The sequence below is a fragment of the Saimiri boliviensis genome, chromosome 6 (genome assembly GCF_048565385.1).
Source record: "Saimiri boliviensis isolate mSaiBol1 chromosome 6, mSaiBol1.pri, whole genome shotgun sequence".
In the NCBI taxonomy this organism is placed as follows: Eukaryota; Metazoa; Chordata; class Mammalia; order Primates; family Cebidae; genus Saimiri; species Saimiri boliviensis.
The window spans coordinates 22,092,501-22,119,574 of NC_133454.1; the positions used below are offsets into that span (position 1 = coordinate 22,092,501).

Below are 27,074 nucleotides of genomic sequence, written 5' to 3' on the forward strand. Positions count from 1 at the left end.
AGAGCTTAGAGCAGGGGGACAGGAATCTGTAACTGCTGTGTTGCCTCTTCAAGAACAAAGCCCTTGTCGGGTTTACCACTCTGGGAAGATTGCCAGGCTCAAGTATTAATAATAATCCTTTTGTTTTTTAAATGCCTTATAATTGCATAAATAAAGCTTACTTTCTCTTCTTTAATGGTAATGAGCCTTATTTGACTGATTGTTTGATTAATAACACTCTAATTCCACCACTGACAAAACAGGAAGGCCACAAGATAGCTACTGAGCCTGGGTGGCTTGGGATTGCAAAGCTCCATTGCCAGCCATGTTTCTGCTGCTCCCTTAGTATCTCAGTGAGAAGGGTAGCATGGTTTCTTCAGTCAGACACTGACAAGTAAGAGCAATGGCCAACATCAGCAAAACAGCCCGTGCGTTTCCTCCTTGAACACCTCTTTTTTTTCTCTCTCATTATGCAGTGTCCATTGGCAGACATTACAGTTGATCCTAGATCAACGTGGTTTTGAACTACCTAGGTCCACTTACACACAGATTATTTCAAACCAAGTGTTGATAGGAAATACAGTATTTGAGGGACGTGAAGCCCCATAGGCCATGCATAGGGAGGGTCTACTTTTTCATACATGGTTGAGTATCCACAGATTTTGATAAACTGGAGGGTGTGCTGCAATCAGTCTCCCACATATACAAAGGGAGAGCTGTATTTGTCTCTGGATTTTAGCAGTCTTAACAGTGGTGCTCGTCCTGGGTGACAAGGGTTACTGTTTGACATTGGAAATTGTGAAACTGATGAAAACTAATCATGTTTCCTACTTCCCATTGGCTACCCGCACATTTAGGGGCAAACCTACATACCACCTGCAGCAAGTGTGAAGGAGACCTCAGCAGACATTTCCTGTAATAACAACAGCTCACATTTTATTGAGCATTTATTGTCTACATGGACTCTTTGCACCTTCCTTTCTGCATACTCCATGTTCCTGGAAAAACTAGAGTGCACATCTCACTTTTGTAAGTCAAGCAATGTTTTTGATGCTCTTGGGAAATCAAGAAACTCATTTGAATCGTAGATTTGTGTGCTGTACATAATGACCTCCTTACTTCACGGCGTTTGCAGTACGATTTGCTGGTTTTCAGACTCCCCCTTGACTTACCAGACAAGGCCAGCTGGGCCCAGCTGCTGCCTCCGAGTTGGCTGTGAACTCAGCTTCCTTTTCCTCAGCCCAGCAAAGCCCCGGTTCTTGCTACGAGTCACAAGGCCAGAGCCAAGCCCTGACGGGGCCCACAGTTGTGGACAGCTTTGCACTGTCATGCACTGGCCCAGAGACAAAGGAAAACAGGAGGGCTTTTATTGGTCACCTGCCTCCAGCCATTGGGTTCCTGATAGATAGCAGATGGAGAGACACGGGAGTTAATGAGGTCTGTGTTCTGGCCAAATGCTTTCCATCTTCCTCTCACCACTGAGCCCATTGGAAAGAATGTTGTGCTGGGCAGGTGGTCAGGGAGAGCTACAAAAGCTGAGCTTTCAGCAAAGGTGTTAGGGAAGGGGGAAGAGATAGCACGCACTGATTCAATTCAACTCCATTCAGGGAATATTTACTAAGTACTGCCTGTATTGGTTAGCTGTGTGTTTCATCTCATGTTTTCCTCGAAGATATCCTTCCATGTAATTATCATTATCCTCACTTTAGAGGTGAGATGCTTAAAAGACTCAGAGATGTTGAGAAATGTGTCTAGGATCACACAGCCAGCCTAAGGCTTAGCCAGGATTTGACTCTAAGTCTTGCTCTTTAAAGCTAATATACCAAGCTGCTTCTCCAAGCACTTCTGCCACTTGCTGGGTCACACATTCCTTTTTAAATTGTTTTCAGAGTTACATCTTGAGGTCTCATTTCCGAAGCATCTCTTCTTGCTGTAGTGAGGAAATGGGGGTGGGAAAGAGACTGATCTTCAAAGCGCTAGGGGAAATGGATGGAACGAGCAGTTTACACTTATGAAATTTGTTTTCAGTTCTAGCGAGGGCTAGTAGTAATTTAATCATCAGGACTGGCGTCCACTTCCTTGGGGGCTCCCTGCCCTGAGCCAGATGTTTTCTGTTGAATCTGATCATTTTCAAAGAAAAGTCCAGATTGGAGTGTCAGATCAATGGCTGGCCTCCATGAATAGACCTCATGACAGAACACAGGAGAAGCACCCATAAACTGTGCACTACACAGCACTTTGCAACCCTGCGGCCTTTCTGTGTCCCCTCACAGCAAGCAGCCCAATGAGGGAGGCGTTATTATTGACCCCACTTTGCAGGTGAGAAAACTGAGCCTCCAAGACTTTCCTGGGTTCGGTGCAGAGCTAGGACCCATCATGTCTCAGAAGATGCAGGCCTGGTGTCTGGCACGCAGTGGGTACTCACACACCATCGTCACTTCAGATTCCTAGCTCTGAGGCTTTTGTCTTCCATCATAGGTCTCTGCCTCAAGAAAAAGTAATCTATCCCGAAGGCTTTTTCTTCAAAATATCAGAAAATCCTTGCAGGGCTGTGATCTCGTGTTTCTCCACAGGCCCCTTTGGCGTCCCCATGGACCACGCATGTGACTTGCTTTCATCCATCCAGAGGTTGCAAGAAACCAAACGTTGGCAGCATAACATCTTTCTCTGGAAGGACTCAGAGACCTGCCCCAGTATTTGTCTCTGGGGGTCAGGAAAGAAATTTACCAGGCTGCGGAGGAAGAAGGCACTGGCTTTGTTTTGTCAAGATCGGTGCTTTTTAAATGGTTTCATCTCCAAACCCATAGCACTCCTCCTCCTAAAGAAAAACAATCCAAAAAACTGCAGAAGCCATCACGTCCTGCAGCGCCCACAGCTCGCTCTCAGTAAATTCCCAGCCTAGCCTCCAGACCCAAGGAGGGTGGGAAGAGCTGTCCCCAGGGGTTCCTGGTGTGGGGCTCCTCCATGTAGAGCTGAAGATACAGTGGGGGCTCATTCCCAAGTCAAGCCAATCAATTTTAGGACATTTTCATCATGCCTAAAAGAAACCAGGGCCCTTCTCCCAGCATTTTTTGGGATCACGGTGAGCATTACATGAAGGAATGAACAGGAGCAGGCCCAGCATGGGGCCAGAAACAGAGTTTGTGTCTAATGAGCGTCCATTCTGCAGCCCCTGGTGCAGGGTTCGGTACAGGTTTGTGGGGTCAGAGCTATCAGTGTTCCCCACACAGAAGCATGGAGGCTACCCTGCTAGTTGAGCTCAGCTTTTCTGCAGAGGTCAATCTCCAGGTATTAAATGATGCCTGGACCAGGATCAGGGGGTGTTCAGCAGTCAGGGAGGTACTTCCCAGCGAACTTGCCACACAGAAGTCCAGGCTGCATGGCTCAGGTCAGAAATTACCCACTAGACAGCCTCCCTCTCCGCACCTGCCAGGTCAAGGCAAATAGGAATACCGGCCCCTGTGCCTCATCACAAATTGTCACTCAATTACAGCCACTTCAGAACCCAGGTTATTACAAATTGACTTGGCTGATCTCTCTAAATGTCCTCATTTTCTCGTATTTCTTTTGCTCTCTTCCAAGAAGAAAAATCCAAGCTCAGGAAACATCATTTTCATAGCCCAATTGTCCCTTTGGTCAAGGAGCTGTGAGAGAGGGGAATGAAGTGGCTTGCGGGGAAGACTTGGCATTATCTGGGTTTGAATCCCCAGAAGAACCTCTGGCCAGTTTGTGTCAGGAGTAGGGGATACTGGGAGGGCCCTTCTGGCAATAATGAGATACAGCCTTGGAGAGCCTGGAGCTGGTACCAGGAGGCGTGCTGCCTGAGGGGGAAGAAGGGAGTTGAATTAAAGCAAATGGTGAGTTACGGAGTCTACAGTCACGTGTCAGCTGAGTCCCTCTACTGCATGCTGGGCCACAGGGAAGAATAAGGCAGATCTCCTGACCCTGAAGGGTTCTCTGGTTAAAAAACAGACAGACCTAGATTCCATGGATTTCATGATTCTTTGTCCTGAAGTAAATCATATGCACTCTTTAGCCTCAGTTTACTCCTTTGTAAAATGGAGCTAACAATCTCTATTTTTTAGGGTGATTCTGAAAGCTAAGCAAGACAATATATACAAAGTAAACACAGCACATATCCAGCCACATGGAATGTGTTCATTACAGGGCTGCACTTACTGTACTGCTGAAAAGACGTCAGTGAGGCACCCTGGGTAAACATTAAGGAAGCCCTCGCAGTCAGGGTAGAGCCATCACAGGGCCAGCACTCGGTGCCTCCTGCAACTTTTTACCCTTGGGGCCTCGCTCACCTTACCCTAATCCCAACTCTGACGTTAAGTAATGATTGAAAGTTACTATCGGTTCACTGATGCCCTTAAATGAAGTTATATTTTGTCACAACAATGTCTATTCTTACATGAGAAACAGATGTACAACTATGTTTGAAGCACAATGTTTGTTCATTCTACAAAAAATCTGTAACCTCCACATAAAGCCGCTTCTCTCCACCACCCACAGCCCTCTAGTTGGCAAGGCTAACTGTATCCCACTAATTTGGTTCTTGACAGTTCCCTGTAACACAGAGCTATTTAACTGGTAGGTCTGAAAGGTGGCCATAATGAGATGCTCAGAGCCCAGAGATCTTGTCAGCAAGTGATGCGGTATTGACCCATCTTGGGCAACTACAGTAAATGACAACAAAAGACAGTTGCTGAGTTTTTTTTTTTTTCTCTCTTTTAATTGCTTGCTAGTACTTAGTGCCATATTGAGTACCTAGTAGATGTTTAACAGATAGTTGGTGATTGAGTTCATGTGTATAGGGAGAGAGGGAGGGAAGAAGGGATGGATGGATGGGGAGTGAATGGGTGGAAGGATAGATGGATGGATGAATGGAAGGATGATGGATGGATGGATGGATGGATGAGTAATAGATGCATGGATGAGTGGATGGGTGAGTGGATAGATGAGTAGGTGGATGAATGGTTGGCTACATGGCTGGGTAGATGAAGATGGATAGGTAGATTTCATTAGAACCTATCTTCTAGGAGGGAAGCAATTTTTATATAATGTTTTTCACTGATGTATGTCCGAGGCCTAGGACTTAGCATGTAATAGGTAGTAAATACTTATTCTTAAATTAGGTGGATAGGTAGAGGAAAGAGTGTATGGATGGGTAGATACATAGATAAATGAATTCGTACTAGTTTGCTTTTGAACAGTCCTTTACACTTTACATTCTATATCTTATTTGATCCTCACCCAAGCTCTGCAATGTAGTCTGCAGAGGTACATAACTGATGAAACCATCCTTTTGGCCAAGTAATATCCTCACTGTGGCATACCTACTTCTGTCCTAGGAACACCCTCCAACTTCTTTGAGAAACAATGAGCTCATCTAACACTGAGCACATGGCCTAGTACAATGCTCTCCATTGTGAACCAGATAAGTGTGATTACTATTTTGGAATGGACCAGTGAAGTGAAGAAACCGTCCTCGGCCATACAGCTAGTAAGTGAAGGATCGAGGACTGAAACTCAGCTTCAGACTGCTCATCTGGGGCATGTTTTCTTCAGATGAGCATAAAGATGGTTTGCCTGCCTGGAGAGGTGGGTGGCTTCATGAACAAATGACAGGCACATCATTCTAGTGAGCCAGAGAGCCAGTGGGGGAGCACTTGCTTAAAAAGAGACAAACAGCTTTGCCTGAGCCTCCCTGGTTGAAGTAACTGCATCTGCCTAAGCCCCTGGCTCCGTTAGCAGACAAGGATTATGTGATGTGCTCAGAAGCCCAGCCATCTATTGGTATTTAATGCATTCACTGTCAGTAAAGATTCCCTGGTGCAGGAGGCTGATAGGATTTAGAGATGCAGGCAGGAAACTTCTCACATTTGGAAACTGGTGTATCACAAGTCAAGGCCACTTGTGCTTACTGCACACTTGACCCTTGTGAAATAAAGCCCTGCCCTGGCCCTCGCCAAGGAAGGATGAGAAGTTGTATAGAGTTATTGAAGGCGGCCAGCCTTCGAATTCACAAAGACTTGGGGTTTGAATGGAGGCCTCACTGCCTGCTAGCTTGGGGAGGCTAGAAAAGGGAAGAAAGTACTGCTTCCTGACCATCCAGTGTATAATAGGTCACCTGTGTCAGCTTGGAGGTGCATTAATTCACTTAAACCTTTGGCTGACCCTGCAGAACGGAGATGTAGTTTTCTCGTTTTTACACGTGAAGTCAAGGTTCAGAAAGGTGGTGCATCTTGTCCAAGGGCTCATCATCAGTAACTAATAGAGAGGCCTATTTATCCAACTCCAAAGGCCATTTGTCTGACTCTAAAACCCTTTCTATCTCAGCACGTGACAAGCCAAAGAACCCCTCTCCCCCTCTTCTCATTCATGCAAGGGGGTAACACCGTTTTCTACCCAACCAGTCTGTACCATGGATCAAGTGAACCCCTCACCTCTCAGATGTTTGCAGGAAGAAGGCTTCAACTCCTGCATCTGAGCAGGCTCTCATTCTTCAGGCTGTTTTCACCATGGCGCTGGTAGATTCTCACATGACAAGCCTTTTGAATGTTTGCCAGTACCTCAGCCCTTCTAATTAAAACCACATTATCTGTGATGATCCTTAATGATAGCATTTGTGGAGTCAGGATGCTCTTTGGTCTCAAGTTCAGTTTGAAATTTCCCCTCCTGAGCAGCACATGTGGTGGCCTTAATAATGGGTCAGTGTGAGATTCTGTGACCTTCTCTGATAGCCTGTATATTCTCTTTTACTCTAGAAACCTCTACTAGGGAAGGCTGTCAACCTGCTTGGCAGATGGTTTGGCAGCCTGTGTGTCAAAGACATGTGTCAACTATTTCTAGTTTATTACTTCTGTTGCATTAGCTGTGGGTCCCTCCACCCTCCACCCTTCCAAGATGCAGATGAAAAGAAGCAAGTGGATCAGTATTTGCTTGCCATTGTTTCTGTTAGGCTCAAGGAGCATCTCTGGCTACTATCTTCTCCCTCTAGCTGAGGACATTCGCACTACAGCCTTGGTGAGCTCCAGTCACTTTCAATCTTGACCTGAAACTGGAGGCGATTAAGGAATAGCATCCTGACTGCTGAGTCTGTATGTGTTCATTGAACTATTATCTCTACTTCTAAATAGGTTTGGGAAAATTTTTTTTTAAATTCTTTAAGAAGTGGCGTAACAGCTCTTTGGGACACAACATTCAGATTGAGAGGCTACTAGGCTGGCCCAGACCCTGGGCCCCAGTCTCATAATGGAGGTCTAGTTCCTTAGTCCACCGAACAGTGCCCACCAGGATTGGTCCATATGTCCCCCCCCCCCCCCCAGCCCATCTCCTACCACCTGCGTGCTTCCTGTGCTCAGGCCGCCTCCTCTGCCTGGGATGTCCCTGCCTTCCTTCATTCACTGCCCTGTCTCTCATATCCCCATCATACCAATTCCTGTGAATCCTTTAAATTGCAGCACAGGGGTTGCTTTCTCCAGGAAGCCTTTGTCACTGATCCTGACTACTTGAGGAGCTATCTGTTGTGTCTTGCTCATGTTGGTCACTTCACAGGCCCTTAGTAATTGCACAGTGACCAGATGGATGGATGAATGAGGACACGATTAGTTACCTACCTGAGTTTCCACCTCATTCTCAAGCCCTATCCCCAGAAAGCCTTATCGCCCAATGGCAGCCTGAAATCTGAAAGTCACCTGTGTGACGCTTAGAGTCCAGGAGTCAACTAAGACAGGACCTTTAAAAGTTGGAATCCAAGAGACAAAGTCATTGATAAATGGCAGGATTCCCTACAGATCCAGACAAACCTGTCGTGGACAGTCTTAAAGATCCCACCTCTGAACCCTTTCCACTCTGAGATGAAAACTTTCAAATGGTTCTCTTGCAGGCAACACCATTTTGCAGATTCTCACTGATTGCTTTGATTTCCCAGTGGTGAAATCGAGTTGCCAGATCTCCAAGCTTTAGCTCTGGGAAGTCCTGGCTTAGGATTCTGGTTCTGCCAATTCCTACTGATGTGACCTTAGGCAAAGTAGTTTTCCTCTTTCAGGTTCTCCACTTCCCTGGAAAATGAGGACACGAAATACAACAATACATGGCAAGTGTGGGAAACTGATGGGCACTCAAATGGAGTAACTGAGGAGGGTTGAATGAGGGGCAGGGTTTCGGAAAGCCAGCGAGAGATAGCACATCACCCAGGATTAGCAACGATAGGAGACCACCCGCTAGGCTGACATAGGAAAAGGCAGGAATAGTTACTGAGAGCTGTGGCTACAGGAGAAGATAGACGCTGGACAGCAGCCATGTCTTAGGTAGAAGAGAGAAACCACTACTAATAACTATAGCCTAGCGGGGAAGAGTTGGGGAAAGCTCAGCCTCTCTCTCTTCTGTCGTCTGGCTCCAATTGCCTAACCGTAACCAGAAGTCAAAGGGAAAGGAATACCATTGATATCACCCAAAAAGCTCAGCTGCCTGGGGCCCAGAGAAGGGCAGCAAAGGTAGAGAAAAAAGCTGGAGGAGCAGACAAAGACTGTCTAACCCAGCTCTGCCCTGACACACATTGGGCTCTCAGGACAGGCCACTTCTTTCTCTAACCTTGTTTACATCTCTGCTTCAATAGAAAAAGGGGCAGAAGAAAAGATTAAACAAACCTGAGCGTTCCTTATAGGTCTTAACAAGAGTGTGTTAGGGATGTAAGTTGAAATGGAAAGAAAGAATAAAGGATTTTTAATTTTGATTATCTGTGGATTTCTTTTATCCGTGTTATCTCTCTCTGCCAGTAGCTGGGATAATGGAAAACTCATTGGCTTCCCTAACTTTGGCTGTTCAATGGGCTGAATGCACATCAAAGGTGTTTTCGTAAGGAACTATATGCTGTCATTTTTAACTAATTTTAATTTTATTTTTACATTTGATCTAATAGAGTCAAATGAATCTTTATTGTTCAGATATCGCTAACTGGTGAAACAGGTCAGGCTTTCCAAGAGGAGTTCTTTGAACTTCTTTGCATGTATACATATCTTCTGCCAGCTGACTCCTGGCTCTAAAGGATACCTGGCTGCAGTCTTGCAGGGGTCTGTGTAAGATATGGAGGCATTAGGAACATGAGAGGCCAAACAATAAAGATGGTGTCAGCATCCCACACATTCTACACAAAGGTCCTGCTGTGTGCACTGGGCACCGTGCTGGGTGCAGAGTGTGAAGGAGACAGAGGGGTCACTTGTACTCTGCAGCTAAGATTCCCATAGGAAAATAAACTTGGACACTTACGATGGAAAATAGGCATCTTTATTTTTCCTCTTCAACCTGCCTAACTGTGGGGAGATTTGCACCATGCAACCACTTCTGCAGTGACTTCCAGAGCTTCCTAGTCACCCAGCGGGGCCACTGCCCATGCCTCGCAGGCCCAGTAGGACCCTGTCACTGGGCTCCCTGTCATTTGCAAGGCATACGATACCCTTCCAGAACTGTGAAGACTTTGCCTTGGTCCCCTCTGTGGCTCTCAAGGATGCATGGAAAAGCGTCTGTTCTACCCCGAACTCCGCTGTCTCCTTCCACCTCCCAAGACGCAGTTTTATTATTTTTCTGATTATTCCCAGGGAAGAACAACTCAAGCGTGTCAAAGAAACCCACCGGGGTGATTCGCACTATCTTTCCTTCCAGGTTTGTTCCTGGACATTAGCTGCTTGTATATGGGACTCTCCACTACTCTCACCTATCCAGTGTGGCATTGACCACATTATATAATATTAACTTAACGCTTCATATTACATTCAGTTCTAACACTTAATATAACAGATTTTTGATGTGTGCAAGGGTAAGGGGAAAAAAAACGGTCTTTAATCTCATTTCCCCAGTAACCCCTGTTAACTTCAAAACATTGGATGTGCTTGGTCAGAAAGTGCACAGTCCAGAAAGACACAAAAGAATGAGTGACTTGTCTCAGCTCCCTAGCTGCGTCTCTCCAAGGCTGGCCACAGCAAAAGAGTTTCCTGCTATTTTTCCGGAAGAAAAAAAAAAGTGTAGAGTCATATTTTATTTATATCAGAGAAGTCATTTATTCTCTGTTCTTGGGTTTTCTTCTTGGCGACATACCTAGAAGGTGTTCTAGTCCTTACAAAACTAATTACTCTTATTACCTGCTGCATGTTTTTCCATTGTTGAATGTGCCATACTTCGTTTACCTCATTCTCTGCTCAAAGACACTTAGGTATGTCTAGTTTTTTGCTATGACAGGTAACTCTTTAATAATCTCATATGCCTATCCTGGCATGTTTTGGGGAATGGGTTTAGTGGAGAGTAAATTTCTAATAATAGAATACATAAGCCAAAAAGTTTTAAATTTTGACACATACTGATCGCCAAATTGACCTACAAAATAGTTTCGCCAGTGGATACCCCCATCAACTGCATATGAGAGTGCGCCTTTCCTATAGCTAAAAACTGGAAAATTATCAAGCTTTTCCATTTTCACCAACCTGATAGGGAAAAGAATGTAAATTCATTGTTGTTTTGGTCTGCATTTCTCTCATTATCAGTGGGACCAAGTGTCTTTTCACATCTTTACTAGCTGTTTGTTCTTCCGTAAATAGAATGTTCCTATTCTTTGTCTATTTTTTTTTCCTACTGGATTGGAGATAAGTTTTAAAGTACTTTTATGAAACCAAAAGCAGTTCACCATCGATTTTATTTCAGTTTATTTTGAGATGTTGAATCAAATGGGGAGGGATGAAGGTCTAAACATCTTCATCCTCTCTTATTTCAACAGAGAAACCTCTGTAGCCTCTTGGATGCTCTGCCCATTCCCACCCGACCCAAAACAGGGCGATTAATTATTTAGGATCCCATCAGTGCAGAGGAGAAGCTATACCAGTCAGACAGTTCCCCAGCAGCTGCTAAGTACCAGGCACTAAGACGCGGACTAGCTGCAGGACTCCGTGCCGTCCATTTAGATGAGGGCTTCCTTGACTGCCTATTGTGAGCCTCCGGAGGTCACATCCTTGACACCATCTGCTGGACCACGAAGGTCATCAGCATGCCGAGGAGTCCGACAGGCTATGATTATTTTCCACTCCGGTGCAGTGTGTGTTTGTTTCCTGGCATGAAGGGGATTTGTTTTCCCGGCAAGCTTTTTGTGCAGCAGACACCTCATAAAAGGAAAATGAGCCTCCTTGGGAACATTGATGAGTTTGCCCAGGCCTGACGGTGGTCAGGCCCTGAGTGTGAGTTTGAGTGAGTGCCGTTTATGTTTTCAGCCCCAGTGGATAGGCTGTTAGGCCTTTGTCTGTTCATCCATTAATCAAATAAGCATTTGCTGAGAAGCAATTTGGTACAGAAGTTAAAAGTTTGGGCTTCACAGACAGAATAAGCCTTAATTTTTTTTTTTTTTTTTTTTTTTTTGAGACAGAGTCTTGCTCTGTCACCAGGCGCCAGGCTGGAGTACAGTGGCGTGATCTTGGCTCACTGCAACCTCCGCCTCCCGGGTTCAAGCAATTCTCCTGCCTCACCCTCCTGAGTAGCTGGGACTATAGGTGTGCACCACCACACCCAGCTAATTTTTGTATTTTTGGTAGAGACAGGGTTTCGCTATGTTGACCAGGATGATCTTGATCTCTTGATTTCATGATCTGCCTGCCTTGGCCTCCCAAAGTGCTGGGATTACAGGCGTGAGCCACTGCACCCGGCCAAGCCTTAATTCTTGAGCTTACTCTTGTGTGACATCAGCTGGGTAAGTTGCATTACTTCTTGAAGCATTTGTCTTTTCTTCACCGTGAAATGGAGGTAACAATGTCTATCTCAGAATTCTAAAATCTGTTGATATAATATACATATTAAGCAACTGTATTGTCACAATCATGCTGCATTAACAAGCCACTTGAAAATTCAATAGCTTAAAAGAGTCATTGACTCCCACTTGTCTGTCTGGGGGTGAGTTGAGGGTCAGCTGATCTAAACTGGGCTCTAGGGGGTTTGATTCCAATCAGCAGGTGGATCCAGGTCTGCTCCATCTTCCTTGGACCTGCTGGAAAGCTGGGGCACATTCTTTTCATGGCAGCAGAGGGAAGAGAGGTGAAGCTCCCTAGTGGGTAGGGAAATACACTCCACCTGTAGTTGGAAGTACTAAAAAGTCCAGGGCAAAGGGCATGAGGAGAAGCATGAAGAATTAGGAGCAATGATTCCATCTTCCACCATAGGCAGTTCATAGTACCCAGTAGTTCGTCCTGGTTTTCTGGCTGACAAACTAGAAAGAATCCTTCTCTCCATGGACGACTGTTAAATCTTCTGCTTCTTTCCATCCATGGATTCTGTTTATTTCTTAATTCTTCAGCCTTCCAAATATTGGCCACATTCAGAAAGCAAAAGCAAACCAATACTCAGAGCTTTCACAATTTTTTCTTTTCCCTTTTTATTCTGTAGTTATATGTTTCCTCTTCCTCATTCTCTCCTTTTGAAATTTCCCTTAGTTGTATGTTAGATCTTCTGATTTGTCCTCTTTTGTTTTGAAAGATCAGCCATATTTTCCATCTATTTCCCTGTGCTGCATTATGGGAAATTTCCTCAAGCCCATTTTTTAATTTTACTAAATCTCTCTTTAGGTGCACTTAAACTGCTGTTTCGTTCAGCTTCTGAATTTTAATTTTAGTGACAGTGGTTTTTTTTTTTCATTTTTCTAGTTTTATTTGGTTATTTTTCAAGCTTTCCTTTATTTTCTCATAGTTTTATTCTTTTAACATTATATTCTTTTATTTTATTTATTTATTTATTTATTTTGAGGCGGAGTTTCGCTCTTGTTACCCAGGCTGGAGTGCAATGGCGCGATCTCGGCTCACCGCAACCTCCGCCTCCTGGGTTCAGGCAATTCTCCTGCCTCAGCCTCCTGAGTAGCTGGGATTACAGGCACGCGCCACCATGCCCAGCTAATTTTTTGTATTTTTAGTAGAGACGGGGTTTCACCATGTTGACCAGGATGGTCTCGATCTCTCGACCTCGTGATCCACCCGCCTCGGCCTCCCAAAGTGCTGGGATTACAGGCTTGAGCCATCGCGCCCGGCCTATTCTTTTATTTTTTAGTCATTTAAATACATTTATAATCTGTCCGAATATTTTAGTATTTCAAGGATACTAAGCTTTCTGGTTGCCTTGCTGGTAGATTGTTTTCTTGGGTGAGTCCTAATTTTTTTGTAAGCTCATTTTCGGGTGATATAGTTTATAATGTTGTTTTGTTTTATTTTTCCAGTGGGATTTCCCAGCATTCAAGGTGATAAAAGTGACTCTGCAGAGTCCAAAGAGCTATTTTGTGCCTGATTTGAGCAAGCACCTTAGAGGTTCTACTGTTCCTAAGCCAGTTTTTACATTAATTGCTTGGTTTAGGATTTTAGCAAACCATAAGTGATATAAATTTGAACTTAATGCTTGCATGTGGTGTATGTCTGAGTTTTTATACATGGTGGGCTATTTATTTTTCTAGTCAAAGCCCTGAGCAGAAGGGAGCTTCTTGGCTTCCTATGTCGCTGAATGGGCAAAGATCTCATACACGGAGGGAAGAAATCCTTCTAAGGTCCAGACCTTATGCAGGGTCTCAGCGCATAGTTCTAATTCTGCCTCACGTGGCCCAGAGCTACATCTTGTTTCACCACATGGGTGTTAAAACTTCAGTCTCTAGCTATTAAGCTCTGTGCCTGTGTCTGGTAGATTTCTGGGCTACATCTTCAGCTCTTTCACTTAAAGCTCTGGTTAAGAGTTTCTTACGTTTTTTCCTAATTCATTTGGTACCACATTTCTACATGGTTTGGTGGAAAGAGAGAGAGATCCATAAAACCAGTCTTCCATGTTGTCAGAACCAGAAATTCAATACTTACAGCGTATTGAAGAGCCACCAGTAGATCCTTTCATTTTAAACCTCTTCCAAGGATATAGCCCAAATGCATGTTTGTTAAGTAATTGTATAGCCAGACACCTACTTGATTTAAAAAGCAATTGAGAGTTTAATCTTTGCCTAGCAAGTTGCTGTCTAAATTTGCCCTCCATGGATATGTGTAATAATCAGAATTTCAATTATTTATTTTTAATTAGAGGCATGGCATAATGATTACAAATGTCATTAAGAAATTGAATTGTGCATAATGTTGAGTTGATAGAAGGCAATATTTCCCAGGATTGAGCCTTTCTTTGAGGGCTGGAAACCAGACATCCTCAATTAGAATAGCAAAAGTTACAGCAGAATGTTTGAAATATTTTTTTAAAGGTGTATAGGACAGTGGGGTTGGCCTTCAGCGACTTGAGCATGTGTGGCCTTCTTCCCCATTTGGGACAAATGTCTTCAATCTAATTATTCACAGGTGCAGGCTTCAAAGTCACTAGACGTGTGTTCGAATCCTAGCTCTGGCACTTCCTACCTATGCTTGACCTGGGCTTCGCATCCTGCTCTGCCCTATATGTGGCTAATCTCATTTAGCCTCACAATTGACTTGTTAGTGCTGGCCAGGCACAGTGGCTCACACCTGTAATCCTAGCACTTTGGGAGGCTGAAGCAGGCAGATCACTTGAGGCCAGAAGTTTGAAACCAGCCTGGTCAACACGGTGAAATCCTGTCCCTCTAAAAATACAAAAATTAGCCGAGCATGGTGGTGCGAACCTGTAATCCCAGCTACTCAAGAGGCTGAGGCAGGACAATTGCTTTAAACGGGGGAGGCGGAGGTGGCGGTGAGCCAAGATCATGCCACTGCACTCCAGCCTGGGCACCAGAGTAAGACTCCGTCTGAAAGAAAAAAAGAAAATTAGTGCAGGGCACAAATAGACAGTGTGCTGGGAATCACTGATGCACAGTAAGAGTTTATGTAATAACTGAATAATGCCACCACTACTGCGCATGGAAATTGCCTATTCAGCTCCTACTTGGTGCCAGTTACTGGAGGGGTCCCCTTATGTACATCTTCTGATTTGATCTTCAAACTCTTCTGAGTTTGCTTCTATTTTAAATATCCGGAAACCAGCTGGGAGTAGTTAGGTACAAGGCCACATAGCTAGAGCGTGATGGATCTGGAATTCAAACCCAGGTCTCTGGTTTTAAATGACCAGCTTATTAACATCGTGTATAGAGAAAGTAAAGGTGTTGGTGTAGTATTTCTCACATAAATACAGTGTGTGAATAGTGTGATACCTTTGGGTTGCTCAGAGGCTTTTTGGCATAATTCCTATTTTTCAGAAGAGTTTCATATGGTTGAGTTTGCTGGGTAAATGAATTTGAAATAGAACCTAGCAATGTGCCTAGCACATAGCAGGGGCCTATAAATATTTATGATTCTATCTATTCATTAATGATTTACTTGCTGGTGAGGGGTTATGCTGTCATTTCTTTTAAAAGGTAGACTAGAAGCATGATGGAAAATGCATGGGCTAGATTTGGAATTACAGGGACCTGTGTTCACATCTCAGCTTTTGTGCTTACTGCCTCTGTGCCCATGGGTAGGTAGGTTAAATAGCTCTGTGCCTCAGTTTCCTCACCTGTAGAATGGGAATGATGAATATCTGAACAGTTCACGTGAGGATTTAATAAGTTCATACATATAGTGCACTTAGAATAGTCCCTGTAGGTAGTACTAGATAAAAGCTCTTTTTTTAATTGTAAGCACTCAAGAAAATAAGAATTATTATTAATACTTGTTGGCCAGGCACGGCGGCTCAGGCCTATAATCCTAGCACTCAGGGAGGCAGAGGTGGGCTGATTACCTGAGGTCGGGAGTTGGAGAACAGCCTGACCAACACAGAGAAACCCTGTCTCTGCTAAAAATACAAAATTAGCTGGGCATGGTGGCATGTGCCCGTAATCCCAGCTACTAGGGAGGCTGAGGCAGGAGAATCATTTGAACCCAGGAGGTGGAGGTTGTGGTGAGCCAAGCTTGGGCTGTTGCACTTCAGCCTGTGCAAAAAGAGTGAAACTGTCTCAATAATAATAATAATAATAATAATAATTTTAATAATAGTTACTACATGCTACTAGGATTGTGTCAATGATGCTAAGAAAAAATTGAAGACCAAATTATTGCTGAAGATTAGGGAAGAACACCTGGATCCCACAGGTAGGGTCATCAGAAAGCTAAATTCAGAAAACATTCTTTTTCCTCTTTTTCTCTTCCTCTTTCCAGGCCTTCTAGAAACCTGGTAACCAGTGTCTACCGTCACTGATGTGGCCAGAGGAAGTAACACATCACAAGGAATGGATGGGAGAGGGAAGCTTTGTCTTCCCTCAAAAGGAACAAAAACAGCCCATTATTCAAAGTCTCTGCTAGGGAAAAAAAAAAAAAATCTCTGCAGAAAAAGTTGACCATATTGAGCAGAAGATGTTGTAGTTTCCATGGCAATTAATGGTGTTAAGTGCACTTCATAACTCAAAGGTCTCTCGTGAGAATGAAGGAGGAGAAAGGAGAAAGGTGTATGTGGGTTTTTTAAAATATCATTTGAAGACTTTTTCCCCCTGCAAATCCTTTTACTGCCTTTATGGGACAGAAGTTTAATTTTGAATGCTTGGGAAGATGTGCAAAATGACTTTAAGGATGAAATATAGATAGAGTTGAGATGCCCAAAATAGACTTTCCCTAAAGAAGTAGAGGACACTTCGGAAAGAATCTCCATACATTTCCTCTGTGTGGACAGCAAAATGCTGTTCCCTGGCACTAATGGGAATTCTGTAGTACTGTGACCCCTGGCCAACAGGAAGGGGTTTGCTCACTCTAATGCCCAGAACTACGTGAACCTTCAGGAAGGAGAAGTTTGCAGGACCTCTGCACTAACTCCTGAATCATGGAAGCCACTGAACACCCAGTCAACCAGTCTTTATTTAGCCATCGCCTTCCCTGTGGCAGGTACCTTGTGGGGAGCTTTGCACAGTATCTAACCTAATTCTGAAGGTAGTCGCAGTATCTTCATTCTGAGGGGCCTGAGCCTCAGAGGAGCTGAGGTCACATGGGGACATTAAGTTAAGACAGGCCACCACAAAGCTCCTACTGGGCCAGGTTATCTTGGGCTCTTCTACCTTCCACCAGATGGATGGTCAGCCCTGTGTGTTTATAAGGGACCAGAGGACAGGCCATCGTGGGGGACAGGGTTTCTCTGCCCCCCTGCAAAGATCTGGCCACAGGCATGGGTTACTCTGTGTGTACTGCCCTTTACGTCAGTTTCCCTCGGTTTCTCCTTCTGTAAAACAGTAGATGAAAGAACATATAACCTTAAAGCAATGCTCAAGTGCTCTGGAAGTCCAGAAAATTTCTTCGTCTGAGTTGTCTTTTGGTTTTAGGAAACCTTCCTGCAGAAGGTACATCTAGTATAGAAGGAGAGCACGTAGTCATGAGCAGCATTGTCCTGGGACAGACATGGGTGAAATGCCAGTTCCATCGCTTCCTGGCTGGGAGCCATTCAGAATGTTCACATATTTCTCTTGCTGTAGAATAAATTATTAACAGTTGCATTGCAGTACTGTTGTGAGGAATAGGGATGATGAAGGTAAACTTTATTGAGGACCCAGCACAGGGTCTGGAACTGCTGGGCCCTCAATAAGCAGCGTCTGTGGGTGAAGACACTTTCTGCAGTCAGAAAGGGAAGGCTTTGCCTCCAGGTCACTGCACAAGGCTTGGAATCAGCACATTCTTCCCCCTCCCCCTCCCCTTCTCTTCCCCCTCCTCCCTTTTTTGTTTGTTCGTTTGTTTGTTTGTTTGTTTGAGATGGAGTCTTGCTGTTTTGCCCAGACTGGAATGCAGTGGCACGATCTCGATTCACTGCAATCTCCACCTTTCAGATTCAAGCGATTCTCCTGCCTCAGCCTCCCAAGTGGCTGGGATCACAAGCGCCTGCCACCATGCCCAGCTAATTCTTGTATTTTTAGTAGAGACCGAGTTTCACCATTGTTGATCAGGCTGGTCTCGAACCCCTGACCTCAGGTAATCCACCCACCTCAGCCTCCCAAAGTGCTGGGATTACAGGCATGAGCCACTGCACCTGGCCAGCATGTTCTTCTTATACACTGAATTCCATCTGTCCTGTCCTTAATTGTCTCAGCTTTAGAGCTGGGGATATTCTGCAATTCCTTCTAGAAAAGAAGCCTTATCGTTTTTTGTTCTTTTTTGTGAAATATAGTATTCATCCAGAAAAGGGCACAACACATACATGTACTGTCCAACAAATAATTGCAAAGTGAACATCACGCCACTACCTCCCAGGGCAAAAATAGAACACTGATAATATTGCCAAAGCCTTCTTGGTCTCCTCCCAAGAAACAACCCTCTCCCTCTGCCCTCACCTCCACCTCGTAGTAACACCCTTACGTCATGGAGAACTTCATTATTCTTTTCCTTTATTGTCTGGCATCTAAGTATGTGTAACCAGACAATCCAGCTGTTTTGCCTGTTTTCGCTTTTCATACAAATGGAATCATCCGGTACGGAGCTCTCTGTATCTGACCCTCTTTGCTCAATATCATCTTTTTAAGATTCATCCAAATTGTGGGTAGTTCCAGTGTGTTCTTTTGTGATATCCCATTGTCCGGGTATCTGAAGTTATCCGTTCTACTGTTGAGAGGGGTTTGGGTTGTTCCTAGTGTTTAACCATTAGAAACGATGGTGCTATGGACATTTTCATACAAGTCTTTGGGGAATGCTGATCCGTTGGGTGTATACCTAAGAGAGGAATTACAGATTCATAGGCCTGGTATCGCCAGCTTTACTAGATAATGCCAAATTATTTTTCAAAGTTTGTTGACCTGTCTTTTCATTAATTTATACTGTAGCGAAACAGCTCGGCCAGTCTGGTCTTGGGAGGCCCCAGTTTCCTCATCTATAAAATCTGAGAAATAAGTTATATTAGCATATGTCTAGCACAGAGTAGGGTCTTAATAACAACTAACATTTACTGAGCACTCTATAAACATAGGCCATGTTTCTGGCACCCTCATTTACCCTTTCAGTGCATCTATCCTGGAATTTCAGCCTGAAATTTTATGAGGATGTTACCTCATGTACTGCTTGTCTTTCTCTCTCTCTCTCTCTCTCTCTCTCTCTCTCTCTCTCTCTCTCTCTCTCTCTTCTCTCTCACTGAGTCTCTCTTTTACATTTAGGATCTCCTGTTCTAATTTTCTTTTCTTTTTTTTCTTTTTGAGACAGAGCATCTCTCTGTCACCCAGGCTAGAGTGCCGTGGCACAATCTCGGTTCACCACAAACTCTGCTTCCCGGGTTCAAGCCATTCTCCTGTCTCAGCCTCCCAAGTAGCTGAGACTACAGGTGCTTGCCACCATGACCAGCTAATTTTTGTGTTTTCAGTAGAGACAGGGTTTCACCATGTTGTCCAGGCTGGTCTCAAACTACTGACCTCAGGTGATCCACCTGCCTCAACCTCCCAAAGTGCTGGGATTACAGGCATGAGCCACCGCACCCAGCTGTGGCTTTTTCTTTTTCTGTCTTCCTTTCTTTTTCTATAAAGACTTATATGCTATGTACTTTTCATGTGACATCTCATTTAACCTTTGCAAAATGCCATGGTGTTGGTTCCGTTATTATCCCTGCTTTGCAGGTAAGGAAACTAAAGCACAGAGAAGGAAAGTGACAGTCTGAGGTACCCCAGTTAGTCCATGGTGGAGCCAGGGATGATATACACTCACTCTTCCCTCCAGGGAGATCACCCAGCCAGGATTCTACATGAAGGAATGTATTTTGATGCTAGCTAATGCCCTGTTGACGACTGCACACTGATCCACCTCGTAGTTCGAGTTTTGTTACTGTCATCTGGGCTCTTACAACATACGAAGTTGCTTCCTTCAGTACGAGAAGAAAGACAGGGAGACTGAGAAACTTTGTCAAGTCAATCAGTCAATCAAACATGCTTCTGCACCTCTCAGAGGCTTCCCCATGCAGGATGGAGACTCTGGAGATAAGGCGTGCCTACGTCCAGTCAGCTCGGAAGACTCAGTCCACCATGGCCGTAAGCAGCTGGTGTGTACAGAGCTGGCTTTCTGTGCTCAGTGACAGAGAGAAAGGGCCGTGAAGTTTAGGGCCCTTCTTCCTGGAGAAATCAAGAAGGCTTTCCGAAGAAGATGACCTCTAATTCCTTACTTTCTTAGCTACCTTCTCCTGTTAGAGGGCGAGTCCACCATCAAAGAAGGATTTTTTTTTTTAACCCCACACAGCCTCTTTGGGCTCTGTCTTCCTTGAGCCTGGGGGGTCTCTGGTTGTTTAAGAAAACCCTGGGTAAAAATTTCGCCCCTTGCCCTGAGTGTTTTCCCTGTCTTCCTCCTGCCTCTCCAGCTAGTCTGCTGTGGATACAGGCTTGTGAAAGAGATGACTGTTTGTTTTATAACAGGAGCTTAACATGATTCATTTCACATTCCCCAAGGACTTTTGTAAGTTTGGACTGAGTCATAATATATTTTTTTATTAAACTCCAAGACCCAACAAGCAGGAAGCTCTGTTCAACAACATAATATAACTGATGTACTGCAAGCGGCTTTTTTATGGGTGAGTCCTCAAGCTGCTTCAGAAATTCTCTGGCCTCTCCTATCACCACCTGGTTCTGGAGAGAGATAAAAGGGCTTTGGAGAGTTGTCATACCATCCCCCCACCACACACACACACACACACACACACACACACACACACACACACACATATCCGCGCACGCGCGCACGCACACGGCCCTATCCCTCCTAATGCTACATCCAAAAGATGAGGGTTTCAGGACAAGAACAATCCCACTTCCAGACCCTCTCAAGAACAAGGCCCTGACTCCTTCTTCAGAACACAGAAAGGCCAAAGCAGCAGCATTGGAGCAGGGGGAGAACCGCCCCCGCCCACCCTGGCAGAGCTACAGTCTAGTAAGGCAATGATTCTTGGAGAGTGTGTCTCAAGCCAGGAGCATTAGCCTCACCTGGAACTTTTATAAAATGCAGGTTCTCAGCGCCGTCTAACACCTTCCGAGTCACAATCTGGGGGTGGAACCCAGCAATGTGTCTTCTAAGGGGCTCTCCAGAGCGATTCCAATGCTTGCTAAGGTTTGAGGACCACTGGCAAAAGGGCTTGCTCAATGGGTGGTCCTGGGACCGGCAGCATCAGCATCCTGGGAGCTTGTTGGAAATGCAGGCTCTCAGGCTCCACCCCAGGCCTGCTGGATCACAGTCTGCATTTTAACAAGACCCCCAGTTGAATCTCATCCACATTAAGTTTGAGAAACACTGAGTAGGCCACCGCGGGAGATGAGCCCCCGCGGGTCCTGGGTTGAGTCCTTGCTCTGCCTCTCAGCTGCCTCCCGCTCTTGGCTGGCACAGGACTTCTCTGAGCCTCAGCGTCTTGGTTAGCGCCCTGCATTCGTGCATTGGAAGTCTCTGCTCTCCTGCTTGAACAGAATGCCTCCCACAGTCCCGGCTCCACAGGAGGCTCTCGGTCCTGCTTTTCCCTGGTGCGCGGGCCACCTCCTGCCCCCTCTGACACTGGCCCACCCTGGAGACAGCGGCTCTGTTCTTGCAGCCCTCCCTTCTCTTGTGTTTCTGTTTTATTCTCATGATTCAACATCCCCTGCAGCGTTTTGTTGTCATTCTTCGTTTTACTCTCGGAAAGCTCACGGGGTTTCCCCTTTGAAGTGTTTCTTTTTTTTTTTTTTTTTTTTTGGTTTATATTCAGCATTGCCCTCTGATTGGGGCACCTCCAGTGACTTTACAGAACAAATTCAGAAAGACAGTTGCTCCGGTGCTCTTCAAAATGAACCGCAAAATCCACGGTGCCGAGATGGGTGCGAGTACAATAAGACATCCCATGCACACGGTGGTGCTTCACAGAAGGAGAGAGCAGAGCACCTGGAGTCTGATAAATGACTGAAAAGGGCTAAAGATGATCCCTGAAAGGCAGACCCCTCTTCCCCGCTTCCCCTGCCTCCTATTATGTCCTGAATCTGTGATGGGAACAGGAGCCCACAGGGCCCCCTCGGAGCCCCCAGATGAAAGGCACTGAACCCAGGAACAAAAAGGGAGCACCAGACGAGCGGAGGGGAGGGGGAAAAGGGATGGGGATCCACGGGTCCTTCCTGGAGCTACCAAGGGGAGCTAGAGGAATGGAACCCCTCCCAGCCCCCAGGCACCAGACAAGTGGTGAATTCCCTTCCCAGGGGACAGAGTTTAAAAATGCATCAGGTCGAGGCCTGGCCTGTATGCAGGGGCCCCTCACACACTGTGAAAGGGGCAGATTTGGGAAGTACGGTTTGACCGTAAGACTCAAGAGCCTCAGAAAAGTCTACAGGCCTCAACCCAGTAATTCTGCTTCTGGGAATCTGGCCTAAGAAAAGCATATGAAATACAGACAAAAATGAATCCACCCGGGTGTTGACTATATATAGCTTTATGTACGTGAGTGAAATATTGGAAACCAATGAATGTTCCACTTTAGGGAATTGGTTGGGTAAATTACGGTTCATTCAGAGAATGGAATATTTCGTAGCCGTTAAAAATGATGTTTACAGAGCTTTTAATGACATGGGGAAATGCTTATGGTATGCTTATGGTGCCTTTTGCAAGACGTAAAATCACACACAGTCTGATCTCAGCCACGTAAAACAATTACGGAAAAATAGCAAGAAGGAAACACACACACACACACACACAAACCGTTAACAGTAGTTGTCTCTGACTGGTGGGATTGGGAATGATTTTTCTTCTTTTCTTTCCACCTTTCCGGGTTTATTTATTTATTTGTTTATTTTTCTATATTTCGAAACTATTGGTCATTAACGTTGGGTATTTATTTAAGCCTCACAGGCAATGAAGGAAAAAAGCATCACCATTAATCTGAGGCCTGGTGAGGGATATGACAGCTGTTTTTCCCTCCTGAACATGAATTGCTTTTGAAATCAGAGAAAACATTAAATAAACACTATTTACCAAATTAAAATCAAATCAAAATAAATAAATAAAGCATCTGAGCCCCTGTCGAGGAAGGCCTCTGCTCTTAAAAGAAGCGATTGCCTGTTTCCAGCTTATCATTTTTCAGGGATCTTAAAAAACCAGGCACTGTGAAATTGACTTCTAACTGATCTTAATTGAGATGGGGCCCAAATGCAAGGATCAGAAATGAAATTCGGGCTGGGTGCCTTATGGCTGGGCTGCCAAAGAGGCTCTGCACAGGTCACAGAGGAGCTAGCTGGAGTGACTTCTCAGTTCCAGATTCCACCTGCCACCTTCCATATGAGACCCCAGGGTCCTGCCATCTCCTTGCTGGTTTTTTGCCAGCTCAGGGATGAGTAGGGTTGATTTTACACTATCTGGGCCTGTGGGGATTCTTAAGGCTGATGGCTGAGCACTCCCTCCTTAAGCCTACCAACCTCCGCCTACCAGCACGCACATGCTCACACACACACTTACTCACATGTGCACACGTCATCAGTGATTCTGTCCTGCTGCACAAATGCATGCAGTGTGTAGTGACAGGCTACAATGAGTGGGCACCATGTTAAGTCTCTAAAGCGCATTACCTTGTATAATTCTCATGATGACTCTGTGATTTAAGTATTATCAAGGCTCACTTTAGAGTGTGACAAACTTAATTAAACATTCCTCTTCTGCTGGCATGTGCAACTCCTGTGATTTCAGGAGTGAGCCTGGTGGTCTCATTGGAGTCTCCTCTAACCTTGGAGTCACCAATTATCTTCATGTTAAAAGCCAGCCATGCAGGCCCGAACACTCAGGCTGTGGGATGCTGAGGCCCTCCCACTCTCTCCGCGTCTCACTGCCAGCTGTCCCTGCTTGCCACCTTGCTGCCGGGCCCTCCTTTCCGGTCTTCCTCCTTTTAGTTTCCCGCCTCACACACAAAACACCTCTTCCAGCAGTCGACTGTCAGATTAATTCATTGCTTTCTTAGATAGAACAATATAACTCTTCTTTGTCTAAACCCAGGAGGCCCTCCCTTTTATATCCAAACAAACTCATCGTGGTATTTTTCCTTGGAAAAAAAAAAAAAAAGAGTGCTTTATCAAAGATACATGCTGCCTTCTTTTCAAGCCAGCCAGCATCACTATGGCCAGCATTTTAAAATCACTTCGTGTGTGTGCTTATTGCTCTGTATGCTGCAAAATAAATACAGCGTTGGAAGACTTCTAATATTAAAATGAAGAGAAATCATATACGAAAAAAGAAATAAAGCAGCTGATGTGATTTAAAGTTTGCACCTATCAAGGAGCTGTGCTACTCTAACACATTTGAAAATCTCCACAAGACAGGTGATTTTCCAGGGAAATGTAAATTACTCCAACTGATTCCCCAAAAAAGGAGAAAAACTTGAAAGTAGAAAGGTTCTATGCAAAGGACACATTCAGAAAGGTTTTAATGATATCATTTATTTTTATAAGATCCCAGGTTTTGATGATTTAATGCTGAAACTTTCCAGGTAGCAAGAAACGTAAGATTCCCATGCTTGTATAGCAGACAAGCTTGGGGTCAGACGGCTGGAACTGAAATCCTGTTTTGCCATTTACTAGTTGTATGACCTTGCATGAGTGACTTAATCTCTCTGAATTTCAAATTCCATAGAAATTCAGCCAAGGAAGTAGTCAAAATGAGACAGCGTAATTCTGGTGGGCTTTCTGGAGGAGATGGCCTTTGATGGATTTGATTTATTGGCAGTGGTTACCAGTAGTCTTTCCACATTCTTGCCCAGACCCGTTAAAAATCAAAAGATGCACTTGGAAGTTGCCCAACCAATGTTAGGGTAGAGTCTGTGTCATGGAAGTGCCAAGGATCCACAAGTCCCATCGTTGCTGCTTGACTAGGCATAGGAGCACTGAACTCTATGTGCAACAGTCATTCAGTCCTCATAATGACCCTATGAGGTGGGTGCAGTTATCACCCTCCTGAGGGATGAGGAAACCAAGCTAAAGCCAGTCACAAAGAGTGCCTCATCCAGGGTCACACAGCTAGCTATTAAATACTAAAGCCAGGATCGGAGCTCGGGCAGCCTGCCTCTAAGCACTTGACCGCCATAGTTTTCTGTGACAAGTGCCTTGCATTCGGAAAGGCTTTGATAATTGGCAGTACAGTGTCGCATATCTCTGCTTATTCGATCACTGCAACAATCAGTTGTTCTTACCTTTCAAAGGATGAAGCAGGCTGGAGAGTTCTGAAGTGACTTACCCAGTCATGTGGTCCCTTAGCTCTGGGTGTGGTCCTTCCTATCTTCATCCTGACCACCCGAGCCTCGGTTTCATTCCTGGGGTGGGGTAATGATGCTTAGCCCCGAGGGCTAGGATGAGAATGTGGAAATATGGAACACTCCACAGAGTGCCCCGGGAGTAGCAGCTGCTGAATGAATATCTGCGATTAGTGATTATTAGTAGCAAATAACTGTTAGTTTCTTTTGGCCTTCTTGAACACAGGGATACATGTCTTACATTTCTCTGTGATGCACCATCCCTATCAATGCACCGTCAGCCCAGAGTTAATGAATGATGGTGCACTGGACAGAGCATGGCCCTTGAGTTCATGCATCTGGGTCTCTGCCATCTCCTAAGTTGATCCCACACTCTGCAATTAGCCTTCCTGAACCTCAGTTCATCTCATCTATAAAATGAGGGTAACACCTGCCTCACAAGATACTTGGGAGGATTAAATGAGCCAAGGTATTTTGGAAGTGTCTGACTCAGAATATGCAGCAGCAAATATGACTTCCTTTTCCTTCTGGTTGTATTTTTCGTGGATGAGAGACATATTTTTGATAAAAAGCATATTGCTTCCTGTCGTGTTTCTTCAGTAGGACTTTTCAAGACTGGTTTGATGAGAAAGTGTTAACTGAGCATATTCTGTGAGCACAAGCCTACGTAGAGACAAAGAGGAAACATAAAATGTGGCCCCACCTAGAGGGCCCTGTGATGTTTCACCTGTGGCTTGATGGGATCAGGTCCTTCTGCAACCAGAGCTGTCTCTGCAGACAGAGCTCAACTCGAAGCACCTAATTCTTTTGGTTGGTTTGTTTTTTGGAGACAGTCTTGCTCTGTCACCCAGCCTGGAGTGCAGTGCCACGATCTTGGCTCACTGCAGGCTCTGTCTCCCAGGTTCAAGCAGTTCTCATGCCTCAGCCTTCTGAATAGCTGGAATTACAATCATGTGCCACAACACCTACTTTTTGCATTTTGGGGGAAAATGGGGTTTCACCACGATAGTCAGGCTGGTCTCGAACTCCTGATCTGTGGTGATCTGCCCACCTCACCTCACAGAGTTTTGAATTACAGGTGTGAGCCACTGTGCTTGGCCTCCATCTAATTTTTGAGTCCTGTATTAGTCTGGGTTCTCCAGAAAAACAGAAGCAATAGATACAGCGATAGATAACAGATACATGTGTGTGTGTAAAGACAGAGCGAGAGAGATTGATTTATTATGAAGATGTGGCAATTATGGGGGCTTGGCGGACCCATGATCTGCCACCTTCCAGGAGGTCCAGGAAAGCCAGTAATATTTGTCCAAACCCTAAGGCCGAAGAACCAGGGGAGCCAGTGGAATAGGTCCCAGTTTGAGTCTGAAGGCCTGAGGACCAGGAGTTCTCATGTCCAAGGGCAGGAAGAGATGCATCTCCCAGCTCAAGCACAGAGCAAATTCACCCTCCCTCTGCCTTTTTGTTCTATTCAGGTCCTCAAGGGATCAGAGTGCTGCCCACACGCATTGGTGAGGGCGGTCTTTTCTCCGTCCACACATTCAAATTCAAATGCCAATCTCTTCCAGAAACACCCTCACAGACACAACCAGAAATAATGTGTTCTGGGCATTCCTTAGCCCCATCAAGTGGACACATGAAATTAACCCTCACAGGTCCCATTCCCCTGAGTCCCCAAGTCTAGGACAGCTAGGCAAGTCAAGGAAGGGCTTCCTTACAGGTAAATAGAGAAATACAATTCAGACAGCACTCCCAAACTGTGAGTGCATATTAATCCGTGGGGACTAATATCATAACGTAATTAGTACAGCAGGGCTCCCAGCTTAATTGAAAATGCTGCATATGAGGGGTAGTTAATGAGAAATGCAAGGTTTGATGATTCAGAACTGCTGAGATTTAGCGCTTTGGTGGCTGTAGCGAGGAAG

General features: G+C 45.0%; 1 protein-coding gene across 5 annotated transcripts in view; it reads left to right on the forward strand.

The window, feature by feature from the left end:
* Positions 1-27,074, forward strand: part of TENM4 (teneurin transmembrane protein 4) — a 3,045,593-nt gene that overhangs the window by 2,405,833 nt on the left and 612,686 nt on the right. The gene's annotated exons all lie outside the window — the stretch shown is intronic.